The sequence below is a fragment of the Sus scrofa genome, chromosome 4 (genome assembly GCF_000003025.6).
Source record: "Sus scrofa isolate TJ Tabasco breed Duroc chromosome 4, Sscrofa11.1, whole genome shotgun sequence".
NCBI lineage: Eukaryota > Metazoa > Chordata > Mammalia > Artiodactyla > Suidae > Sus > Sus scrofa.
Window position 1 is genome coordinate 91126259 of NC_010446.5, and position 17502 is coordinate 91143760.

Genomic DNA, 17502 nt, shown 5'->3' on the forward strand with positions numbered 1-17502 from the left:
GTGGTTCCCCAGAGGTACCAACCCTCTTGATACCTGATTTCCTGCTGCTCCATTAGTTCACAAATCCACAAAGCTTCTTCTGCTTCCTTGATGATCCACCATCCAACCAGCCAAATTGGAGATATTTTCAAAGACTCCTTCTCTCCCCTGGGTCCTGATGGGGCTCACAACATAGGAAGGCAGATGTTAAACCATAACTTGCAGGGATCCAGGTCATATAATTTATTCTACTTTATTTCCCAGCTTTTTTCCAGTTTTATCTTTCAAACCTTCCAGCACGATCACCCTTTCTCCTTTAAATTCACATCAGTTCTCCTCCCTCCAGGACCCTTTTGACTAGTTCTTCTGTGTTTCAGCTCTAGGTCAAAGTTGGTCACCTTCTTCCAGGATGTGGTATTGATAATGATCCTGGAGATAATAACCCCCTAAATATCTACAGTGGTTTGCTATTTATGAAGCTGCTTTCACACCCAGTATTATTATTTGGCCTCTGTCAAAACTCTGAGGTAGTCAGAGGCAGTGAGAAGTAAGCAGGGCCCCATTTTGTAGTGCTGTGCTTTTCCTCACAGGCAGGTGAGTTAAGTCTAATACATTAAACGTAAAGCCACCAAACATAAGGATCCAACCAAAGCTTCCAGCTGCTATGAAATGAGAGAACATGAGACTGCAGACTCCTAAATAGAAAGATTGAGATAAGAATGATTGCAACTGGTCCCAGGTCATGCGATGTTTTAGTGAGAGATCTTTAAAGAAAGCAACAAGTTGTTTTGAAAAGTGTAAGTTGTTTGTATTTAAAAATCTGAATGCAAGTACTCCCAGTATTTATCTGGTTAAGGTTTACCCATGAAATAGGGCCAATAATGGTATCCAGAGCATGGCTTCAGTATGAAGTTTAGCAAGATGATAAACATGTAAAGCACATTGCACAGCAATGGTATATAAGAGATGCTCAATAAATCTCTTTTCCCTCCTCTATTACCATAATTTATTAAAGACTCTTAGGAGGAACATGCATTTCAACTGTGTTAAGGCCATCCACAAACTACATAGAATGCTTTATTCGATACCCGGTATCTCACAGTAGTATAATCTACATAAGCTCACGTCCCTCCATAGTTCCGAAGAAGAGAGCATGATAAGGAAAGAAGAGGATGCAAAATGCTGTTTGGGGGACAGGGAGAGAGAGGAATGGGGAAGATGCTCTTCTTGAGGTGCTGCCAGAGGGCAGGACGTATTGGAATGCACAGAGATCCTGGAAGAGACAAAGACAGATTCTACTTCCCTTCGTTGAGAGTTTACCCAGGGGACTTATCAGATATTCTTGATTCCACAGTAAAACTGTCCTTCAGAGACAACCACTTTACTGTGACTCAAATAGTCTATTTTCAAGCTTCCTCCTAAATCTTCAGTTATTTCCTGCTTGAATGAGAGGCAGACTGGAATTCATTGAGACATACTATTTCTAGTTTGGAGAGTGTAAGCTTTGGAGTTAGAGAGACCACTTTCATTTGCTCCTCCAGCCTGAATCTGTTGCTTCAGTGTCCAGCACTGAAAGGCAGGTAGTGTTTTGGTAGCAGTAATGGCGAAGATTTAGCAGATTCAACAAAAGCAGTTCATTAAAGCTTAAAACAAAGCAAACCACCCACCCATTAATCCCTAAAACAACAACAGCAGCAAAAACAATATCAACAGCAAGAAAAAATAAACCATACCCTAATTCCCATAGAATGCAACCACAGGTACCCAAAGGAACAAAATGAGAATTCAGGAGGGACAAGTGAACACTAAGATTAAACCATAGTTCCACTCCACCCTGACATGACTGATGTGCCAGTTGAATTCCAGGAATCCTTTATCTTATTAAAAAAAAAAAAATGGGGGTGGAGTTCCCATTGTGGCTCAGCAGGTTACGAACCTAACCTAACTAGTATCCATGAGGATGTGGCCTCACTCCGTGGGTTAAGGATCCAGCACTACTGTGAGCTGTGGAATAGGTTGCAAATGCGGCTCAGCTCTGGCTTTGCTGTGGTGTATGCCAGCTGCTGCGGCTCTGATTCAACCCCTAGCATGGGAACATATGCCACAGGCGTGGCCCTTAAAAAAAAGAAAAGAAGTTCTCTAAATTTTATATCCACTATCTGGGTATTGATTTCTTGTATCCTGACTGTCAATATCAGGAACAGGTGCTAACTCACTTATTACAATGAGCTTTTTTGTGTGTGTGTGTGTGTCCTAACCTCACTTATTACAATGAGCTCTTTTTTTTTTTTCCTTTTACAGCCACACCTGCTTGTGGCATATGAAAGTTCCTGGGCCAGGGGTCATATTGGAGCTGCAGCTGGAACCTATACCACAGCCACGGCAACACCACATCTAAGCCGCATCTGTGACCTATGCCACATCTGGCAGCAACGCCGGATCCTTAACCCACTGAGTGAGGCCAGGGAACCAACTGGCATCCTCACAGAGATAACGTCAGGTCCTTTACCTGCTGAGCCACAATGGGAACTCCACAGCGAGCTCCGAATCCAGATATTCATGTGTTCAACACTCATTAAGCAGCATCTCTACCTGCAAATTTTGACCCACTATTGGTTCTCAGCAATCTTAATCTATACTTTGTGGCCATGGTGAAGTGAAGCTCAATTAGCCATGCGTGAACTATATAGGACCTGTCTGCTGTGAGGTGTCCAAGCTAAGAGGCTTTTGACAGAACTTTTGTGATGGCAATGGAGGGATTGGTCCATAGTGTGTCTGAGCCTTTGTGCCTCCAAAATTGGAAGCAGAAAAGATGATCTACTGGCTGTATCGTCTCTGTGTTTTCCAGTACCAGACAAGGTCCATGTAAAGTTGGATATGAAATGATGAAAGAGCAAAATAGCCATCTGCTCCTGGTATGTGTGCACCTGATAAATACTGCTCTCTTTCTGAGGACTAGGGCCGAGGCTAAGTGTGTGACGTGTCTTACCCACTTTCTCCTCATGCTTAAAGAATGAGGAAACTAAAGTCCAGAGAGGTTAGAGGACTTGTCCAAGGACATGCAGCCGCTGAGCGAAAAAGTTACAGTGGAAATCTGGCTGAAGAGCCCACACCCATGTTCACGTCCATATAATATGTATCCTTATCATCCAGTCTACACATTATCCTCAAACTGTCCTTGGGTTCATAGTCTCCATTTATAAAGTCCATCAATTTCAAGGATCCTTAACCCACCCACAAAGAGAAAATCATTAATCTAGTCCCACCTCTAGAAATTGTGGAAATTAGAGTTCTACAATTCTTTTTCTTATTTTTAGGTGATGCTGTCTCAGTCCACAGCCAGGCAATGCTGTTAGCACTGTTGGCAGACTAGTTATGTGTAGATCATAGATATACCTATAAAGAAGAGAGAAGAGGATTCTTGCCTTTTTATTCTAGATTCTTAAGCCAGGAGGACATCAGTTCCTACTACGTTGAACAAAATCTGTTCAAGAAAGAGCACTCAATCACTGGTGTTCACTGCCTGGTGAATTTTCACAATGCTGTCCCTGGGGGAGTTCCCTTGTGGAGCAGCTGGTTGGGGATCCAACATTGTCACTGCAGCAGCTCAGGTTTCTTCTGTGGCACGGGTTTGATTCCTAGCCCAGAAATTTCCACATGCCACAAGCCCAGCCAAAACACAAAAATACTTAAATAAAGATTAATGTCATTGGCCTTAATACTTTCTAAATTTCTTGTCTTTATTTGAAGGATTACCTGCTTTGGGTGGATCCAAAAGAAATAAATAGAAACTCCTAGGACTCCCTCAGAAAGAGGTGGAGACAAGGGTTATGCAAGCTAAAACCTTGGGTGTGGACAGAGGTTCTTCCCCCAAGAGAAGACAAATGAAACTTCAGGAAATAATCTCAAGGTTGATAATTTCCCATCTGTTTTTAGAGACTAACTTCTTTCTATCATGGAGAGTCAGTGGAATTTTTCACAGAAACAAGAATTTGAATGAAGGCTGGTTGCAAAATATATTTCCAACACCTGATTATTGTTATTAAATAACAAACTATGCTGTCACTCAAATTCAAAAGCAACCATACTATTTGGATATTATAAATTGATAGAGCTAATATCCTACAGACTGTTTATAGACGAGTCTACCTGATATCCAATTAAAGGGTGTCAGTGAAAGCCCAGAGGTCAAAGTGTCTGAGGCAGGTACATAATCATATATTTTTTTTTTTTGGTCTTTTTTTTTTTTTTGCTATTTCTAGGGCCGTTCTCGTGGCATATGGAGGTTCCCAGGGGTCGAATCGGAGCTTGTAGCCTCCAGCCTACGCCCGAGCCGCGTCTGCAACCTACACCACAGCTCACGGCAACGCCAGATCCTTAACCCACTGAGCAAGGGCAGGGACCGAACCCGCAACCTCATGGTTCCTAGTCGGATTCGTTAACCACTGTGCCACGACGGGAACTCCTTTTTTTTGTTTGTTTTGTTTTTTTGTTTTTGCATAATCATATTCTGATTGCACATAAAAATGGAGTAGACTGGAGTTCCTGTTGTGGCTTAGCAAGTTAAGAACCCAACTAGTATCCATGGGGATATGGGTTCAATCCCTGACCTCACCCAATGGCTTAAGGATACGGCATTGCCATGAGCTCTGATGTAGGTTGGAGACATGGATTGGATCTTGTGTTCTTGTGGCTATAGTGTAGGCCAGCAGCTGCAGCTCTGATTCAACCCCTAGCCTGGGAACTTTCATATGCTGCAGGTTGCAGCCCTTAAAAAAAAAAAGCAATAGACTAGGAAAAGATTTCCTAACTAGTGTTACAATTCTGGAGTATCTCCTAAAAACTCTAAAATACAGAGAAAATCCTTGAGTAAGTCTCCTAAAACTCCTCTGGGCTGGACCATTGACTGACTAGTGTGTACAGCTTTGTTTGTTTGTTTTAGGTTTGTTTATATTTACTTGAATTTCCCATAATGGTTAAGCTGATTGGCTTTAAGGAAATCCAGTTAGCATTTATTTTAAACTATCCTTTCAATGATAGCAGTAACAGGTAACTATATAAATTTTTTTTTTTTTTTTTTTTTCTTTTTAGAGCTGAACCTGTGGCGTATGGAAATTCCCAGGGTAGGAGCTGAATCAGAGCTACAGCTGCTGGCCTAACACTACAGCAACTCAGGATCCAAGCCTCTTCTACAACCTACACCACAGCTCACAGCAATGTCAGTTCCTTAACCAGCTGAGTGAGGCCAGGGATTGAACCCACATCCTCATGGATCCTAGTTGTTGGGTTCATTAACCACTGAGCCACGAAGAAACACCTAATTATTCAAATGTTGGAAAATACAGATAGGCAAAAAGAAGAAAAATAAAATCATTCTGCAATGTACTTACATACATGGGATAGTCAATGATTGGTTTTGGTTGCAACTGTCCTTGTTATTTCTAAAAATATTTTGCAGTAACATTCATATGGCATATTGTTATGGTATAAATTATTTCCAGTTCCATAATTTTATAGTGTGTTTTGTGGGCATCTGGAATATCAAGCTGTGCCTGTCTTTGAGATGTGAAACCAACCATTCACCTTCCAGATGAGGCATCTTTGTGACATCTTGTAGTTACGGAACAGTCTGAACCATAAGGTGCATGCAAGCAAATTGACCGTGACTTTTGCCTTATAAATACTATATTCCAGCCGAGAGACCCAAAAGGCCTTCCTGCCTTCCAGCAAATACAGATGTCAAGTGAGCTGATCTTTCCTTCAGAATAGAGAGAACAGAATTATAAGCCTGCTAAAGAAGATTCCTTAGGGGAGAATGGTGGCATTGGGGAAAAAAAAAAAAAAAAAAGCCAGACTATTATATTAAATTTTAAAAATTAAAAGAAAAATAAACTATTATCCATGCATATTTTAAAGAGATTAAGTGTAAGACTGGTTAGGAGTCCAGGCTCCGATCAGCCTGTGGAATTTGATTCTCAGCTCAGACTGCTTATTTGCTATCTGGCTCTTGGCAGGTTAAGCTCTCTGTGCTTCAGTATACTCTCTAGTAAAATGGAGATAGTAATAGCACTTGCTGAGAATACTGGAACCTAGCAGGACCTTCTGGGGTTTCTGGAGAGCCTTTGTGTTGTCTCCTACTTCTTGTTTGTAGGGAATAGGCTTCAGGCTCCATGACCTTCCCTGAAGGCAGGTTCAAACAGTTGCTATCAGGGAAGGGAGTTTGGAAGCAGAGACAAGGGAGGGGCAGTCAAGGAACAATAGTGTAGCCTGGGGGCAGGGTCCTGGTTCAACCTCAAGGGATATACATAATATCTTTGAGCTATAGAACTAAAACCCCCAACAAAATGGGAGATGTCAACTACTTGATGAAGCCTCTTTATTCCAGAGAGAAGGTCACACGTTTGATATGCTTGAGAACCCCAGGAGCTCAGCAGGAGATCACCTGAGTCCAGATTAAAGACTACAGGCACTGAACACACCCTGATCTTTATCAGCAATGCACCCTTAAACAATTGCTATAAAACACCTTACCAAACCCTCTGAAGTTGGAACACAGTTTTTGACAGCATAAGCCTAATGTGTCCCCCCTTTGCCTGGCAAAGCAATAACTCTCTTGCTTTCTCCTTCACCCAAAACTTGGTATCTGAGATTCAGTTTGGTGTCCTTGCAGAGGAGCTGAGTTTCAGCAGCAGTACTAAATGAGTTAATATAGTAAAACTCATAGAGTCGCTCTATGGGCGTTCTGAGGTCACTCCCAGAAGTGGTTCTAGAGAGCAAAACCCCAGTCTTGCAGAGTCAGCCCTCAAGCCATATATAGTAGGCCAAGTTTATTTCACGCTTCCTTACAGAATTACACAGTTGCAAAATGGAAACAACTTTCTCTTAAAAGAATCCCTTTTAGGCTGTTAGCAGCTAAGGACCAGAGGTCTTAGCCCAGCCAAGGATATTTGCATTTTAATAGGTAGCTTTTGGAAGCTGGGAGGAGTGGTTTGTTGCTTGTCTCAGTGATGGTGTGCTGGATACATTTTTAGCATTTAGTAGGCAGCCTAATATTCTTTAATAGTCAGGACAGCCTTGCATAATGAAGAATTGTTCTGCCTTTGCACTGCTTTTGAATGTCCAGCCAGATATCTTATAATTATCTGAGCCTTGAGTCTGACTGTTCAACAAATACATGCAAAATATTTTTACATTTTTTTCATATATACTGGATTTTACAGGAAAGAATCCATTGTGTATACCGAGGGAAGATTATTCTTGGTGTTCCCTGAAAACTAGGTTTGCCTCTTGGTGGGTGTCAAGCCAAAAGACACAACCAAGCCAAAGATCTGGAGAAGGAAGGATTTATTATTACTTGCAGCAGGTAAGAACACTGGGGGTCTTTCCCAAAGCAGCGTCTCCCCAAACAGCAAAAATTGGAGAAGTTTTAAGCTAGAGGTACCGGCATATTCATGAAGGAGCCTGAGCACAGGAGAATTCAGCATAGAATTGGGGCAAAGGTCAATAGATTCCAAGCTTAGTTGACTGACATTTGGAGGGCCAACATCATTTTATCCTCCATCTGGATGGAGTTCCTGCAGAGCTCAAAGATTATACCAAATCGTTATGTATATCCCTTGATAAGGAACTAGGACTCGAGTTTTCTAGTTGAATTATTGTTTCTTGACCACTTTTCCTTTATTCTTGCATTCCCTTGTTTCCCTTATGGTCATTGATTACTGAAGTTCCCGCTGTGGCTAAGTGGTTAACGAATCGGACTAGGAACCATGAGGTTGCAGGTTTGATCCCTGGCTTTGCTCAGTGGGTTAAGGATCCAGCGTTGCCATGAGCTGTGGTGTAAGTTGCAGACGAGGCTTGGATCCTGCAATGCTGTGTTGCTGTGGCTCTGGTGTAGGCCAGCGTCTACAGCTCCGATTCGACCCCTAGCCTGGGAACCTCCATATGCTGCGGGAGCGGCCCTAGAAAAGGCAAAAAGACCGGAAAAAAAAAAAAAAAAAAAAAAAAAGATCATTGATTACTGAGACCTGTTCAAGGGCAAGCATTGTGGCCACGTTTAGTTCACAAAATGGATTAAGCCCCAAATGGCTTCTCTTTTGTCAAGGAAGCCAGACCTGGTTCTTTCTCTGGGTGACACCCCCCCACCCCAACCTATCTGCTTACATTCGCTTTTCCTAAAAAAAGTGTCCTTAAATTGTTCACTGCTTCACAAAATCAGATCGTCAATAGCTACACTGTTCCCAATAACTGTACTGTTACCAAGTTAGCCACCTGGACCCCAACAGGGTCCTAGCCTGGGTGGAGACCTCAGTATCAGCCTGGGAATTTATTTTTCTGCTCAGATTCACCCAGCCAATAATGAAATTGATGCTGAGACTGGGACAGCCCAAGCTTCATTCAGTGGCCAAGACATGGAGAAGCAAGTCAACTTGTCAGCCAAGATGGAGGGGAGACACGTGTGTATAGGAGGATCTAGGTAAAAAGGAAGAATTGGAGAGAGTGGGAGGAATAGTCATGAGTTACTCAAGCTCAGGGATGTGGTTTGGACTTGAAACTGAGGCAATGCTCCTTTTCAGTTCTTGTTTGGGCTTTTTGGGTTGTTGTCATGGTGATTTTCTTCTGTCATAGTGCTGGTGCCTATGTCATATAGCATGTTAATGTATTATGTTGAGCTATTATAATGAGGCTCAAGGTTTACTGGAAGTCACATCTTCTGCCATCTTGGGCCTAGTTGGTTAGAAACCAATTCTTTTTCTCTTTGCAGCTTCCTCCTGAAACTTAGATAAGAGTAATTGGTTTCCATTGGAGGGAGGGGCAGGGGTATGATTCTGGGGCAACCTCCTTGGAAATAGCCTCACCAACACCTCCCTGTCATATTAACCTACATTTGTAGCTGTCACATTCATCATGGATATATTTTCTTATTATTAAGTCATTTCATTTTGTTTCTTTTTTATGTTAAGACAAGGAATTATACTGATTTAAATATGTGTTTGTGTATGTGTGTAGACAGGAGAGGTGGATCCAGCTTCAGATGTCTAAAACTTCCACAATTTGGGGCATCCTTCTTAAACAATTGAATAGAAAATTACGAATACCATACTAAGTATTAGAATGACTATTTATTGAGAACAAGATAAGAAACTACAACAAATTGCAAAATATAAAAGCTGGAAAATGACGTGAACATTATAAAATCCAGAAATACTTTTCCTGTGTATCTTTACTATATATTCTGATCTCCTCTACATTAGACAGTGATATTGTAACATCACTTTTTATAGAATGTTGGGAAGGAGGGAATTTTCCTCTATCCTTCCAGGTTATTCTGGCTGGTCTTAGAATTGTGAGCTGGAGAGTGGTACTTGCCATCTGAATTATGAGCTGCTGCAGCTGACCTTCAACTCCCACGGAAAGAAGCTCAGGGTGGAGATCAGGAGTGAGCCTCTCTGTGCTCTGGGAAAATTGGCAGAACAGGTCTTCAGATAGTTAGATATTTTCAGAAGAAGATTTTATGAGCCCAATTCTTGCATCTCCTATCTAGAAAAGCATTGAAGTGCTGCATGGTGACATCTGCTCCTCCTGACTAATAGTAACCTTCACAAGGCTGGCAGCAACCTTCTATAAAAACATGTGCTTGGTTGCGTGTACCTTCCCTCTTCACCAAAATCACATATAAACTGACCTCCCCCTGACCTCTTTGGAGTGGTTTTTCAGAGGGATCTGAAATCCTGCCTCCTGGGCTGTAGTTCTCATTTTTCACCAAATAAAACTTAGCTCTCCACTTTTAGGTTGTGCATATTTTTTGAGTCGACAAATTAAACTGATATGAGACAGATTAGCAAGAGAAAATCAAACAAAAGTTTAATAGCCTGTATCCACGAGAGGAACCCAGGATAACTGAGTAACTCACCTAAAGGGCCAAAGCCATCACCTAAAATACCATCCTTTGCTACAAACAGAAGAGGTTGTGGAGGGTTGGGGAGTCAGTTATGAGGGTTTACCTGGAAAAGCATAGTAAACAAGGGTAAGGTTGTTATGCAGATTTAAGTCCTTGCCTTCCTCACTGATAAGGGATTCTGGAGAGTTGGTCATCCTTCTCTTCCCGGTCCAGTAAGAGAGACACCCTTACAGATAGAGGTCTCCTTTATAAAGGTTTTTTTGTTTTATTTTGTTTTGTTTTGTTTTACAAAAGAGTAACTCCTACTTGCTTTTCAGAGGTTTTTTGGGTTTTTTTGGGTTTTTTTGTTTTTTGTTTTTTGTTTTTTGTTTTTTTTTTGATGTCTGCTGACTCTTAGAAAAGAACTAGCTTAAAATAATTATTATGCCAAAGAGACATATTTGGGTGGCAAATTCTGCTTCCCTATGAGAGAAACTAGAATTTATAACTCATTTTGGAGTTCCCATCATGGCTCAGCAGAAACAAATCTGACTAGCATCCATGAGGATACAGGTTCTATCCCTGGCTTCGCTCAGTGGGTTAAGGATCTGGCGTTACTGTGGCAGTGGCGTGGGCCAGCCGCTGCAGCTCAGATTCGACCCCTAGCCTGGGAACCTCCATATGCCTCAGGCATGGCCCTAAAAAGACAAACAACAACAACAACAACAACAAAACTATAACTCATTCTTTTCCTCGAGCATCTATTATTTTCTATTATTGATAGGTGCATAGAAAATGCAATTGTTGAACAATAGTCAATATCAAGGCTGCAAAGAAAAAGAGCTCTTTTTGAGGTCTTGAGAATTGTGATTTCAGAGACAGATTTGGGTAAAATCAAGAGTGTTCAAGGAAAGAGAAACAGTCAGGGACTTATAAAGATAAAAACTACAAGGTTGTTAAACTTGCCAGGAAAGAATTGTGAATGACTCTGATGAAAGTCAGGCAATGTTTGTCTTTAAGGGGTCACAAGTTATTTTAGGGTAGGGGTTCAATAAGTATCTTGAGAGGACAGTAAGTGGCCCAAAAGGTTAGTTTCTGGGAGTTCCCTCTGTGGTGCCGTGGAAACTAATCCGGCTAGTATCCCTGGGAATGCAGGTTTGATCCCTGGCTTCTCTCAGTGGGTCAGAGATCCAGGGTTGCCATGAGCTCTAGGTTGCAGACTTGGCTCAGATCCCATGTTGCTGTAGCTGTGGCGTAGGCTGGCAGCTGTAGCCCTGATTCGACCCCTATCCTGGGAACGTCCATATGCCACTGGTGCTGTTGTAAAAAGAAAAAAAAAAAGTTTAGATTCTGACCAGGCTGAGACATATGTAAGTCCTGCTTTCTCAATGGCTTCCTGGCTCCCATTTTAGAGAACTGTCATAGAAATACTGCCTCCATTTTTATTTTCCTTTCACACAATTTATATGAGATAGCCCTATTATTTATATTATTGCTACAGCTTTGAGCCTTATTCCTATCAAAAAAGAGAAAAACATCATGATGTGTTTGTCATTTTGTTTTCTGCCTTATTGAATATATTCCTGATAGGAGAGAACTTCCATTTTCACTAGATGCAGAAGTGAACCAAATCCTTTGCCTACAATTTTATATACATCTGATGCTTGGAAAAATTTTTGGACCAGATTTAGCATCTGACTCCAGATAGTTCAAGATCTGTTTTCCTTTACTGCCCACAAATTTCCAGTGCTGAGCATGGAGGACATGTTCATGCAGCAGCAGGAGGAACCTTATCCCTTCACCTTTGTGTCCTGAAGTCAAGAGATTTGGCTCTCAGTGGAGTTTTCCTGGAAGCCATTTCTACATCAGGATGACTTGAGATACCTTCCCATACCTGGAAGTGACTATGAACCATGTACAACTATTATACTAACCTAGAACTAAACATATCCTCAACTCAAGTTCACCTTTGCCAGATCCCACAGGCTTTCTGCAGCTATTATTATGCTGCCAATAAAAAAAGCAAGACAGAGGGGGGTCTGATGGGGAAAAGACAGTGGTCTTATCCACATGTTGGTAAAATATCTCACTTTTGCAAATTTTACAAAATCCTATGACCTCTTGGAGGAGCCTGTGCAAATGAGGGATCCTGAAATTTAACTTTCATTCTCCATTTATGCTAGGTGCATTCATGACTCATATCAGGATAGCAAAGAAGGTGTTGCAAAATGTAGGCCAGGAAATGGGGTCTGGTAGGATTGAAAACTGCTAGCAAGATTTCAAAGAAGAGGAAAGGGCCAGAGGAAGGTGACATAGGGCCTTGAACAGACACAGATCCCAGTGAACTTCCCTTTCCTTCAAAACCAGCAAGACTGTCATAGAGGTTCAAGAAAACATGAATATTGTGTCTGACCAAAGATTAAAATGTATGGTCTAGTATGTGATTTGAACATTGGACTGAACATTGGAAATTAGTACAGCATCAGAAAATTTAGTACCTTTTGGTGCCATTCCTATAGGCCAGTGTTTTCCCAAAATCAGATATTTGCAAATTATTAAAATGAGGAAATACATACATTTTTCATTGGTGATAACCTAAACAAATTAATATAAATATGCATCATTTACCTGACCACTGTTTTTTTTCTTTTTCTTTTTTGGCTGCACCCACGGCATATGGAAGTTCCTAGGCCAGGAATCAAATCCAAGCTATGCCATAGCTGTGGCAACGCCAGATCCTTCACCCACTGTACCACAGTGAGAACTGCTATAGGAGCATTTCATAACCAAAAATTGCACTTGATTTTAGGACATACATTTGCACTTTTTTTTCCCCTTAAAGACCATACCTACAGCATGAGGAAGTTCCCAGACCAAGGAGCAAAACCAAGCCACAGAAGTGACAAAGCTGAATTACCAAGCACTAAACCACTTTTTTTTTTTTTTTACAATTTACAAGTACATCCAATGAAGTGGTGCTTTACCCCTGAAAATGGGTTCAGATAGAAAGAAGTGGATGTGGTATATATACACAATGGAATACTACTCAGCCATAAAAAAGAATGATATAATGCCATTTGCAGCAACATGGATGGAACTAGAGAATCTCATCCTGAGTGAAATGAGCCAGAAAGACAAAGACAAATACCATATGATATCACTTATAACTGGAATCTAATATCCAGCACAAATGAACATCTCCTCAGAAAAGAAAATCATGGACTTGGAGAAGAGACTTGTGGCTGCCTGATGGGAGGGGGAGGGAGTGGGAGGGATCGGGAGCTTGGGCTTATCAGACACAACTTAGAATAGATTTACAAGGAGATCCTGCTGAATAGCATTGAGAACTATGTCTACTCATGTTGCAACAGAACAAAGGGTGGGGAAAAAATGTAATTGTAATGTATACATGTAAGGATAACCTGACCCCCTTGCTGTACAGTGGGAAAATAAAAATAAAAATTAAAATTAAAAAAAAAAAGAAAGAAGTGGAGAGAAGAATGAACCGACACAAGGCCCACAACAGAATAGACTGCAGAACACAAACAACCGTCTTCATCACAGCTAATACCACAGTCACATTGCAGAAAGACACAAGAAGAAACCCGTTTCTTCACAAAACCCATGGGGCAACAGTTAATTCGAAGGAAAGTATTATGGTAAATATGAAATATGTTTAGTATTTGCAACTCCTAAATTTGAATTATACCAATTTACTATATATTTTAGTAATATCAGAATGCTAATCTTATCTTTTGGAGAAAAAGAAAACTGCATCGAATTATCAAAGACCACCTCATTAAAGTCAGCATTTGAACAGAGGTTGCTAGTAGAATTTTGGTTAATTTTATGCCCTAATTTCCCAGAGTAAACAGACTAAGTCTTAATGTCTATTAATATTATTTTGTATCTAAATATAGATACATAGCTGATACTTGATCTTTCTACCATTAAACCCAACAGAAAACAATCTTGTTTTAGCACAAGAACATTATTCATCACATATATTTACTTCTTTGTTTGTTCAACAAATATTTATGGACCAAGCATTCGGTCATTTGTTGGTAATACAAAAGAGAACTAGATAGAGAAGACCTCTTCCCTCATGGAGTGAAGTTTCTGTTGAGAAGATAGACATAAACAAGTAGACAAATAAAATGATAACATCTGGTAATTACAGTTTACAAAAAATAAAGCACGTTGCTCTATAGAATCACAAGAGTAACATTTTATTTTATGTTACTATTATTATTTGCTTTTTATGGCCACACCTACCGCATATGGAAGTTCCCAGGCTAGGAGTTATATCGGAGCTGCAGCTGCTGGCCTACACCACAGCCACAGCAACATAGGATCCGAGCTGCATCTGCAACCTACACAACAGCTCACGGGCAATGCCTGATCCTTAACCCACTGAGCAAGTCCAGAGATCGAACCCGCATCCTCATGGATCCTAGTCGGGTTCATTAACTGCTGAGCCATGAAGGGAACTTCAAGAGTAACTTATTTTAGATAAAATGGTTAAGGAAGGCCTTTCAACAAAAATGACTTAAAACATGAGATAGAGGGAATTCCCTTGTGGGTGAGTTAAAGGTCTGGCATTGTTCACTGCAGGGGCCCAGGTTACTGCTGTGGCTCGGGGTCAATCCCTGGCCTGGGAACTTCCACGTGCCATGAGTGCAGTCCAAAACAAAACAAAACGTGAGATAGAATGGACTGAAAAAAATCTGAAGTAAGACTTCCAAGCGGTGGGCAATTCAAAGTCCCCATAACAAGAAAAACTTAAGAACTCTGGGACTAAAGAGAAAACAAATAGGACTGAAGCATAGTAGGGAGCAGAGGGCCGCAGTAGCTTGAGATTTGATATGTGCATAGGGGCCAGTTGGTGAGGACCTAGGAAAACATGGTAAAGTGTCAGGATCTTACTTCAAGAGTAGGGAAGAGCCTCCAAACTGTTTTAAGCAAAGGAATACACAGACACACGTGTGCACACACACACAGATACACACATGCACACACAGACATTTACACTTGCTTATGTGTGTATATCTACACAAATATAAATTTCCTTGCTTTAAACAGTTTGATGGGGGGGGTTATGTATATGTATACATACACACAGATACATACATATACACACTGCAGCTTTATGTCATAAATATTTTTCATTGGCTCCTGGAAGATGGTTAGGAGGCAGTAAAATATAATAATAGATTAGCCTAAAGTAAGAAAGACAAATTGATGGGTTTGAGGTGTGTATTGGAGATGGTATTAACAGGACTTGCTGACAGATTGGAAGGTGATGAAAACATAAAATATGGTCCCAAAGTTTCTGGCTTTAATCATGGGGTGATGCCATTTATTGCCTGGTGAAGTCTGAGGAAGTACAAGATTTAGGAAGGAAAATCAAGTCTTCCAGTTTGGAGATGTTTTAATTTGAAGTGTCTTTGTGATGTCTAAGGGTTTATGCTAAATGGACAGATGCAAGATTTGGGATACCAGAAGAAATATCTGGACTAGAGACAGAAATTTGAAAATCATTGACATATGTTTAAAGCCACTGGAGTACGATGAGACCAGCTTGAGAGAGAGAGAGAGAGAGAGAGAGAGAGAGAGAGAGAGATCCTAGAAAACAGGGTTCCAGGAGCATAAGGAATTCCAACATTTAGAGGATGGGTAGAAGAGGGATCCAGAAAAAAGAGTAGAAGGAGCAGGTAAGGTAGCAGGAAGCTCAGGGACTTGTATTACTAAAGGTGAAAAGAAGAGAACAGTTCTGGTGGAAATGGTTGATTATGTTGAATCTTGCTGAGAGGTGAAGTAAGAGAAGAGGATAAAATTATTCTTTGCCTTTAGCAATACAGAACATTTGGGGGCCTTAACAATGGCAATTCCGGTGGATTGGTATGTGTGGAAGCCAGGTTGAATTAGGTTGAAAAGTAAATAGGAAGTGAGAAAGTGGAAACAGTGTGTGTAGACAACTTTCTGGGTTTTGCTGTGGGATGGTAGTATAGGAAGATGTGGGGTCAAGAAAGGGTTCGTATTTTATTTTCTTCCTTTTTTTTTTTTTTTTTGTGCTTTTTTAGGGCCGCACCTGCAGCATATGGAGGTTCTCAGGGGTCTAATCAAAGCTGTAGCTGCCAGCCTACACCACAGCCACAGCCATGCCAGATGATCCGAGCTGCATCTGCAACCTACACCACAGCTCACAGCAATGCTGGATCCTCCTTAACCCACTGAGTGAGGCCAGGAATTGAACCCGCAACCTCATGGTTCCTAGTTGGATTCATTTCTGCTGTGCCATGACAGGAACTCCAAGAAAGGGTTTGTATTTTATACAAGATGCCAGACCGTATTTGTTAGCTGGTAGGAATAATCCAGTAAGCAAAAACAGAGCATGAGGGAAAACAAGGTTAGGTAGTTGAAAGAGTTAAGTCCTTGAATAGGCAGAAAGGAAAAAAAAAAACCACTTTTCACTCATTCAATTAATCGTTCTTGAACATAACACAGGTGCTATAATGTCATATGCATTTATTTTTAAAAGTCCTTGCATTCTGCAGAAATGCACACTAAAAATAAAGTCTTTTGGGAAAAAAAATATTGTGGCAGATTATGCAAAACCTATAGCCAAGCACTACCACACACAAAAAAAGCACATTTCTACTAAGTGAATTAAGCAGTTAAAAAGATAAGTTAAATTTCTAATTAAATGAATAAAATCAAAGGTAGACATGGGATTTGATCCTCTTCAAAGATAAAGGTAGGTTGACAAAAGAAAGTCACGAAGAGAAAATGCACAAAAGCCAGGAATACCGTGCAGAAACACTTTCAAGACAGATGTGCAGTAAAACTAAGCCAAGAGGAAAAGCTTAAAGTGAATGGTTATTGGGTAAGATTCTTTATTCCTCACTGTGTTCCACTGTTCTAGCAAGATCTGTGTTTAGCTGCCATTCCCTAATAATAAAACACATTAACAGGCTCAGAAAAATCTTGTATGAACTAACTTCTACATTATATCAACATTATTCCTTCATTTACCAATAGTACGTGGGATATTTGCATTTCAGAAACATGCATTGTATCACAGAAATTGTGGTGTATTTTGTGACTTATTCAGCAGCTGCTCCATGCCAGCAATATACAAGTACTGTGTAGGGCACGAAGAGGCAAAAAAAAGGGAGGTCCTTCTAACCACATTTGACTTTGTCAAAATCTTGATTTCTATGGGCAGAAACACTAATGGAGAAATTGTAATGTGTTCCAATAAAAGTAATCAACATCCAGCAGCAACAATAATCATTGTGAACATTTACTGAGCACTTTCCATCAGAGTGCTTTATCCCATTTAACACTCCCAAGAACCCTATGAAGTAGGTACCATTAGCATCCTTCTTTTCCATGAAGTAGAGAGAGCATAAAACTGGTGAATAGCAGAGCCAGGGTTTGAAGCCAGAGGTTTGAATAGCTAGATTCTAAAAAATGGATAAGAAAGGCTTTCAATGAGGTGCCCGAACACTTTTCCCATAACATGGGAATTAGTGCATCATTCCCTCCATCTCCAGTAAGTTGAGAAATCATGGCCATCTGTTGCCTTAAGGTCAATGAAGCATTATGTTTGAAGAACATCTAATGCTGCTAGAACTTACAGG

At 40.7% G+C, this 17502-nt stretch overlaps 1 protein-coding gene across 3 annotated transcripts in view; it reads left to right on the forward strand.

The window, feature by feature from the left end:
- LOC100520241 (olfactory receptor 10J1-like) overlaps positions 1 to 17502 on the forward strand; it is a 328271-nt gene that overhangs the window by 297361 nt on the left and 13408 nt on the right. The window lies entirely within an intron of this gene.